The 7,415-nt window shown below is 31.9% G+C and overlaps 1 protein-coding gene across 1 annotated transcript in view; it reads left to right on the top strand.

Moving 5' to 3' along the window:
- The first annotated feature begins 4,496 nt into the window (after positions 1-4,496).
- LOC119685508 (nucleolysin TIA-1) overlaps positions 4,497-7,415 on the top strand; it is a 30,661-nt gene continuing 27,742 nt past the window's right edge. Inside the window, exon 1 of the mRNA XM_038099806.1 lies at positions 4,497-4,566. The gene's annotated coding sequence lies outside the window, so the exon portion shown is untranslated. The remainder of the gene's footprint in view (positions 4,567-7,415) is intronic.

The following is a 7,415-nucleotide window of genomic DNA, read 5'->3' as shown; positions in this document are numbered from 1 at the left end:
CTCAATTCAAATATTTACCATGAATCTACACCAATTCGACTTGCTGCCTTTTCTTAATACTCGCATTTGTCTGTCTCTGATAGGATTCAATGATTGATGGAAACTCACAATGAAGACGAGGTTAAACAGTGAAACCAAAAATCAAAAAATTCCCATGAACTCACATTTACTGATATATATCTTCGCTTCAATTTCCTCTTGTTAAACTACATTTTAAAATATGGAAAATGGAACCTAACAAATTATTTAATAGTTTGGCAAAGATATTGGAAATATAAATTATAGAAAATTAAAAATAAGTCTCTAACCAATGAATGATGTTTGCATTTTTGAACATGAATATTTATTCTATGAAAAGTTTTCATTTACATTCAAACTACAATGTTTTTATACTTTCTAAGTCCTCAAAATATAAACTTATTCATTATAATCGATGATTTAGTAAGGGTTCGGAGTAAGTTGAACATAACTGTTAAAAAGTTTAATTTGTTCCGATTCTTAAAATAATATCCCTTTCCGTTTTTTTTCGAAATGACTGCTGCTCTTTAATCGATGATTTAGTAAGAGTTTGAAGTGAGATTAAAAAATTTGTTGAAAAGTTCAATTTGTTCCGATTCTTCAAGTAACTCCTACTTACTTTTTTTGGCAACAGTTTCTGCTCCTAGAATAATATAGATTTATAGTTATATTGAAATGTAAAAGCTAAAAGAAAGAAGAGTGGAACGAAACAACCAAGCATTATCAATGATAATATCTAGAAAATTAAAAGTCTGGAAATCTGGAGATTACTATAATTCAATGTTTAGGCTTAAGTTAATAAATATGATTAACTCTCAAATGATCAAATAAAACATACATAGAATAGACATTGGAATATATAGATTATTTCATAGACAAATCATTTCTAGCACTGTATTGAGGCTTAAGTTAATAAATATGATTAACTCTCAAATGATCAAATAAAACATACATAGAATAGACATTGGAATATATAGATTATTTCATAGACAAATCATTTCTAGCACTGTATTGAGGCCAAGAAAACATTATCTGTTTTTACATCTTTAATCCTTCATTCACAATATTTATAACAAACGACCTAATTAAAAAATAGGTGTGTGTAAATGTGTGTGTAAACTAAACTCTAATCTAAAATAACTAATTTATTTTATTGTTAATATACATATAAATAGATGAAGGCATCCATCCGGAACCTATTCCTTGGACTTAAAGATTTGTAGATCCTACCACTCCACCGATTAGACTTCAATATTTCAGACAAAAATCTTCTGCAACCTAAGAAAATGTTCTCTTGCTGTGAGTATGAATTTTCACGAAAAGGAAGTTTATATTCTTACTGACAGACAGCTATTAAGGCTATTTCAGCAGTCAGCATTTCGTCTAGAATATCGTAAAAATGTAGGCAATATATTAACGCTTTAAATGGGAAGTTCAAAATACCTCTGGTTTGGGTTTCAGGGCTTTCCAATATAGTAAAGCATAAGAGCGCAGGTAAACTGTCCAGACTAGGCGCGTCTTTTACGGAAACTCCAGTTACACTTCCTGTCACTACCAGTTACATCTCAATTTATGGGTTAATTCATAACAGGCAAATAGTGATTGGGCTCATGCTTCTTCAGCAGCCAGGTTAAGGGTTACTATGCCATTTTACAGAAATAAATCAGAAGTATATAGGTTAATATCTGTTCTAACTGGATAATGGACTAAAAGATGACATGGAGCTAAGTTCTATTTACCCTGTAGCATCCCCTATAGTACTTATCTATCGGCTCTCACAGGAAAGACACCATAACACCTGTTATATGTATGTCCAGGCATGTCTTGAATCACGGTAAAACTATTCGATTGCCCGCTCTTCAATATACTCGGCGATATTTCTAGCATTACTGTTAGGCAGAGGCTTGCATTTATCAATACTTCCGGAAAAATTTTGGAATCCAAACAGCTTGTTATCTAATTGAACCTAAACTATAAATATAAAAAAATTAGTAACGTAACGCGAAAGTATATATTTTCTAGTAAAAAATGAGTAGTTTTCATAAGAAAGAGGCTAACTTATTAATTTAAATTAATAATACATTGTCTTCTTTTTAGAATGTGATTGCTGAACAATTTCGATCCTTTGCGTCACCAACTCAAGTGCTAAAATTAATCAAAAATTAAAAAAACAAAGTTTGAAAATTGCTCCTTAAAAGTAAACTCTGCGTACATATTTTAAATAAAATTTTAATAAGTTATTGTTTGATATTTTTGATTTTTAATTTTTTCTACTTATTTTAGAAAATTTAACCAATATTTGCTAAAACGATATTGATATCCTGACATAAATTTGAACTTTCCCTATGCACTAACCTCTTGCGTACACACATAAATTTATTCTTTCAATAAAGCATCGTTTGCGTGTTGCAATTCTTTGGGCAAACATTGCCTTCCTGCCAAACTCTTCCTTTTTCTATGCTCGCTCCCCATCATCCTCGGTTTGGATAGAAACCCCATTATTTATAAGCATATACCATATACAATATAGCATTGTGTTGGGAGTATTTGCAAAGACTTTTACCGTCAAACTTTTACTTCCACTGTATCTGCATAGAAAACTGAATCTGCAGATATACGCACGTGCATATGTGCAAGGAAATAAATTGCCACTGTTTTTGTGCACATCTTCGCAGCAGTCAAATTTGGTTCGGAATCCTGTACTGGTTTCCAGCTACTTTAGTATCTGCATGTCTCTATATTCTACAAAAGGCAAACACTCACACTCATCACACTCATTTTCAAATGCAATGATAGTTTGCATGTATGCAGTTTGGATCTGTGGAACATTTCAAGAGTCATTGAAGCAGAATTGGTATTTTATACGCCAGTACCAAGCCATAGGTTATATTTGTTTTATGTTAAATGTTCAAATATATTATTGCAACCGACTTGCAATGTGCAATTGCACTTCTTGCTGTTTTTGCTGTTGCTGTTGTTATTGGTGTTGTTGTTGTCGTTGCCGATACTGACACTGATGCTGCTGCTGATGCTGATGTTGAAGCCAGTATGAGAGCACAAAGTGTGTTTGCCTACATATGTACAAGGATATGCATAAGCGCATTTGTTTGCATATGTGAGTGTATATCAAACACACACTTACAGACACTTTTCCATATGAGATGCATTTTAGTTTGCTGTTGAAACGCTCGAAACGCTCGAAACTTACGAAAAGATGAAGTGATCCTTATCGATAGTGAAATATGATATTGAACAATGTCAGGGCGGCTCATGTATGATAAACGATAATTTGTTTGGAATACTAAAAATAATTTCTTTTAAGGATATTACAATATTCACACAACGTCACACAAACTCCATTATGCGTGTGCAGTTGTGGGTATCTGGGTATCTGAGTATCTGAGTATCTGAGTATATGAATATGTGTATATGCGAGGAGAAATAAGAAAACTTTGAAGAAATAAATCAATAGTTATCTTAATTAAGTTTTACATCCGAAAATCGTACATATTTTCATTTCTACTCTATTTTTTTTTTGAATTTTATAATTTCATTCTGTATCATTTGGAAAATTAATTTATTTGAACATTTTTACGTAAATCAATGTCGCGAAAAAAACTGACATTTATGTTGATATATGCGAGCACAGATGAATATTTGCGAGTTTATGTGTTTATTTGTGATTTAAATGAGACTTTTTTTCTAAAAAGATTTGACGTCATCCACTGTATTTCAATAGGTTTTGTTGCAATTTGACTGGGTTTTTTGCCACTGTTGCACATCAGCGCCAGTTCAGAGCTTGGCCTCGTTTTGGCCATTACGCCATATAACACAATTTACCTTCACAAGAAAATATTTCTTATTGGCTTAGTGTTTGAGCACACAGATACACACATGTACACACATGTACGCAACACCGTCACTCATACACTCATGCACGCACACAGTCACACATTCGCATAGTTGCGATTATGTTCACATCCTTAGCGCATTGTGTTCCATGTGTAGGTTTAGTTAAAATCCTTTTTACACGCCCGAGCATAAGCTAAGTGTAGATGCAAAGATTTTCTTAAAGGATTTCTGCTTTGCTCTTTACGGAAAATCAGATTTTCACCGATTTTATGCGCATCATATTTTTCCCGTAATACCATCGGATTTTCTGTTTTTAGCCACAAGAGTACTGAACACTTTCTTTCTTCACTCCGTGCTTTTTTTTTACTCCTCATTTTCCTTTTTTTTGGTTTCTAGTTTTTTGTATTGGTTTTTTCTAAATTTTCCTTTTGATGCGGTTTCTATTTAAGAAAAATTACGTGGTTTCCTTTATAAAAGATTTTGCAATGAAATCCAAGAAATCGAAAGACAATCTGAAATTTTTTCAACTTTGCGGTTCCACATCTATTTTTATCACATTCAATGATATTTAAGAATTTAAAAAGAATTTTCCACTAAATCTTGACTTTATTTCTTTACAGAGACTGCAGAGTAGTGCGGGATCCACTAACTCTTAAATCAAAAGGATACGGATTTGTATCATTTGTTAAAAAGTCGGTAAGTTCAATGAAATATTGATTAAAGAACATTAAAGAAAAATAAAATATTGATTAAAGAAAATAATTATACAAACTTTTTTGATAATTAGTTCTTTACATAATTGAATTTTATTTATAATTGTGCGATTGGTCAATTGTTTAAATAATACAGAATTTTTCAAAAAGTTTTTGAAAAATACACATTTTATTGTTACCAATATTTCAACTATAGTCTTTAGCAGGGCTGTCCAAAGCACGGCCCACAGCTCATATGCGGCACGTAACATATTTCTAATCTAATTCTGTAAAATTATATTATTTTATTAGGATACCATACCATATTCAAATAAATAAATTAATAAAACTAAATTAAACATTATCACTATATCTCCAAAAAAACATGGACGTTAGACACCTTAAATCGCTTTTTAGAACTCATTTAGTTATTACTATATTTCTTTGGAGATGAAGTATCGATCCTTTGTAGGAAAATATTATGCAGTCATTAAAAATGTGCACGACAGTCATCTCCAGGTGACAGTTTATATCCAAGTTAAACCTCATTAAACCTACTTTGAGTTTTACTGTCAATAAACCAGTTATCGCTGCTTTGTTGGAATACATTGCGCAGTCACTGAAAATAAGAATTACAATCTGCGCCAGATGGTTCAGATCACATTTTAGACCTCTAATTTCTACTTTGATTAATGCTATTAACGTGAGAACACTATTCATATTATACTATGCTTTTCTAGGTTATATTTCCGCCCTTTTAATGGAATACTATATTGCATATTGTACAAATAATTACACAGGGCTTTGACATTATGATCAACTTAAGTATTGCTGTATAAAGTTCTTATCATTTTTATAATATATCGAATAAGCTATTTAAAATTAACTTAAAGGTGTCCTTTCCTCATTTAAAAAGAATAGATCTTCATCAAACACAATTAAGTTATTCGTATAATGCCTGGGGAAAACTATTAATGCTGAAGTTTAATGTTGCTGTTAATTAACAACACAGGAATGTTTTTGTTTTTTTTTTTTTTGATTAAACTTTTGTTAATTAATTACCGTATCAACGTATTTATATGGATCTACCGTACCGCTTTCACTCAACCGGAATTCAAAAACCTCAAAATTGTCAACATAATAACTCGAATAAGATGAAAGGTTTTACAACTTTTTCCACACGCATTTAAAATTCCGTTGCTCAACATTAAATGTGGATTAAAAATCAAGGTCTGTCAAAAAATTAATACGCATTAAATCCTGCCACATTAACGAAGGCACAAGGATTCGAGTCAAACTAAAATAAAAGTTCACACACACACACGCACTCAATTATGCGAGCACACACACACAAATGCGCGGACCGAAAGGCAAACAGAAACGAATGCTGGCGCAAGCATAAAATGATATGCGGCGTTGCCTTTCAAAAAGGATTTATTTGCCAAAGATTATTTTGTATTTACACACACTTTCGGTTAACACACCCACTGCCCTCCCTCGCCCCTGCCGTCGCCCTCGCCCTGGTGATGGCAATGTGAGATAAATACCAACTAAACTGACAATTCGAACTAATTCAACACTACACAAACAGCATAAATTGTGCACTTATTAATTGCCGAATGGAGAATGGAGAATGGAAAAAAAAATATGTGTATGTCCTTTTTTTTGTCCTGAATTTTATTCAGAATTAAATTTAATTTATTCATGCAACCAATTTTCTAAACATTTTTAATAATTTATAATTTATTTGGATTAAATGGTATTTATGCACTGCAAATTTTTTAGGTCGCATATAAATTGTAAATTTTAATCAAATATTGAACTTTTTAGCACCTAAAAATTTATGCTGCCTTGACTCCGTAAGGATTACAAACAGCAACAGAACTTTATTTAATATAATATTGTTTTTTTTTTTTGTTAAATACATATTTTTTCCATGGAAAATACTTGAATCAGTTTTTTCTTCGAATTTCTTTTGCATCGTTGACTTTTGTTTGATGCGTAAATCGTGGCTTTGCAAAATTTTCTACCTATTAAGCAGATGAAATTCAATCCGAACGAAGACAAATCAGTAGGGAGTTCACCATCGTTTTAAAGACTTACCCACATCATGCGAGGGCAACTCTCTCATACTGCATTCCAATCAGTCTGCATGCTGGTGTGGTGTGCGGTGCGTATGAGTGGTTTTTGTTCATACACAAACATACAAAAATTATCCTTAAACGAGGATACGAGGATGTGTGCATGTGTGCGTGTGTGTGTGTGGGTATCGAAATGCGTGAGATCCTTACATGTGTTCATTTAATTTATAAAATTCATAGAAGTGCAAAGCGAGTGCGGTTAACCCGCAGTTATTTCAATTTATTGTAAAGGTTCAAATAAAATTCTTCTCTCATTAATGATGTAAAACTTTTAACACTTCACACTACACTTACAGTTCACCAATTCACCGATTCACCGATTCCCCGATTAAATAGATAAATGGATAAACGTGCGTGACCAAATATTTTTTTTCAATTTAAAATTCTGCAGATACTTGTTGAACTAAAGTGTTAGAAAAGTGTTGATTTTCACTATGGAAGTACACCTGTTAGTCTTGTTTATGGACATTCAATTCACAATAAACTGGTGCACAAATTCACATAAACTTTGAGTCCCAATATATACTTTTTTAAGAATTGTAACCATTTAGAAATCCTCAAAGCTAGAAGGCATATGAAATGTGAAAATTAAGCTGAATACAAAATCTATTTTTATACTGTACATAGAATATATACATTAAGACTGAAAAGTTTTCGGAAATTCTCATTTAAAATTCGCGCGCTGTATATTTTTCGATATTTTAAGTTTATG

The sequence above is a fragment of the Teleopsis dalmanni genome, chromosome 2 (genome assembly GCF_002237135.1).
Source record: "Teleopsis dalmanni isolate 2A chromosome 2, ASM223713v2, whole genome shotgun sequence".
NCBI classification, from domain to species: Eukaryota; Metazoa; Arthropoda; class Insecta; order Diptera; family Diopsidae; genus Teleopsis; species Teleopsis dalmanni.
Note: the sequence above shows the minus strand (reverse complement) of the source record. Positions and strands in the feature narration are given on the sequence as shown.